Consider the following 2,428-nt stretch of genomic DNA (forward strand, 5'->3'; position numbering starts at 1 on the left):
ATAATTATCGAGTTCTAACAAAATAATTAATTATTATCTTTATAAGAAAATTATATTATTAAACCAAATATAAATTACTTCGTTATTATACCTAAATAAATTATAATTAAAAAAATGAATTAAAACACTACACAAAAAATGAGGAATTCTAAATAGTTAATTTGATACGAATATCGATATATTTTTGTTATGCATAAAGTATTGTATATTGATGCATATTACTTACAATTCAAGATTACAATTAAATTATACATAAATACAACTTAATAAAGCTCGATGTTTGAATTCGTATAAATAACTGCGGATAAACATAATCAAATAGAGGATAAACATCTCAATTTAAAATATAAAAAATCTAAAATATAATTAGAATAATTATCGAGTTCTAACAAAATAAATCATTATTATCTTTATAAGAAAATTATATTATTAAACCAAATATAAATTACTTCGTTATTGTACCTAAATTAAATTATAAAACAATTTAATTAAAAAATTACACAAAAAATACGGAATTTTAAATAGTTAATTTGATATTAATATCGATATATTTTTGTCAAATTTTTATGATATCTTCAAACTTATATTTTATTCAAAAATAAAAACATCATCGCTTTCTCAAGATCATATAAGACCATATTATAACATTGACGGAGATAAAGAATAAAATGAAATACTAAAATCAAGATGTATCTCGTTGTATTGCGCGAGTACCCTTCTAGTAATATATTATAAAACATTTGACAAAAACTTTTAAAAACTATTTTTATGCATGAAGTGCTGTATATTGATGCATATTACTTAAAACTCAAGATTGCAAGTAAATTATGTATATGTACAACTTAGTAAAGTTCATTTTGAATTCGTGTAACTAACTGCAGATAAACATAATCAAATAGAGGATAAACATCTCATTTTAAAATCTAAAATATAATTAGGATAATTATCAAATTCTAACAAAATAATTAATTATTATCTTTATAAAAAAATTATGCATAAGTACAACTTATTAAAGCTCCATGTTTGAATTCGTGTAACTAACTACGGATAACATAATCAAATAAAGAATAAATATCTTATTTTAAAATCTAAAAAATCTAAAAAAGCTAAAGTATAATTATAATAATTATCAAGTTCTAACAAAATAATTAATTATTATCTTTATAAGAAAATTATATTATTAAATCAAATATAAATTACTTCGTTATTGAACCTAATTAAGTTCTAATAAAAAATTGAATTTAAAAATTCGACAAAAAATAAGAAATTTTAAATAGTTAATTTGATACTAATATCGATATATTTTTGTCAAATTTTATGATATCATCAAATTTATATTTTATTAAAAAATAAAAACATTATCATTTTTTTCAAAATCACATAAGACCGTATTATAACATCGACAGAGATAAAAAATAAAATGAAATATTAAAATCAAGATATATCTAGCTGCATTGCGCGAATAAAAATCTAAAATATAATTAGGATAATCATTGAGTTGTAACAAAATATTTAGTTATTATATTCATAAAAAATTATGTTATTAAACTTAAATTAAATTACTTCGTTAGTAAACCTAAATTAAATTATAAAAAAATTGAATTAAGAAAATTACAATAAAAACAAGAATTTTTAAAAAGATTAATTTGATACTGATATCAATATATATTTTTTTCAAAATGTTATGATATTTTCAAATTTATATTTTATTAAAAAATAAAAATATTATCGCGTTCTTAAAACCACATAAAACCATATTATATCGATATAAAAAAAACACTGAAATCGAGATGTGTCTCGATGCATTGCACGAGTACCCTTCTAGTATTTATTAAAATTAAAATTTGTAATACAAAAATCAAATTTTTAAAAGTTTATGGGGGTCAATTTACCCCCTTGGCCAAGATGTACTCTCGCCTATGTTGATAAGTCCAAATGATTTGGTCATAGACAAACTGCATGAAAATAAAAATGACATTAATTTGAATTTTATCCATGCTATTTTGTAAAACATATTTGCCAAAGTGTTAAACACCTTTTGATGCAGAATGTACTACTAATTTATGCACGAGTCTTAAAAATATTTATCATAAGTTAACAAGCACATTCTACAACATGATAAAGCATGCACTCTTCCTAAAGTTTCTTACGACGGATTTAGTTTCAATCGAGGTGACTTTTAAGCTTAAAGACCCTGGAAGTTTCACAATTCCTTGTTCAACAGGTGGGAAACATGTTGGTAAAGCCCTGTGTGATTTAGGTGCTAGCATCAATCTTATACCCTTATCTGTGTTTAGTACCTTAGGTGTAACACTTGAGTTTTTTTTCTTAAAACCTTCGTTCCGTTCACGTCAATAGTTTTTTTTTTCTTTTTGTCTCGTTACCGATGTTATGCCTTTAAATACATACATATATATATATATATATA

This window comes from Cynara cardunculus (assembly GCF_001531365.2).
Source record: "Cynara cardunculus var. scolymus isolate 2C chromosome LG 12, CcrdV1, whole genome shotgun sequence".
Lineage (NCBI taxonomy): Eukaryota > Viridiplantae > Streptophyta > Magnoliopsida > Asterales > Asteraceae > Cynara > Cynara cardunculus.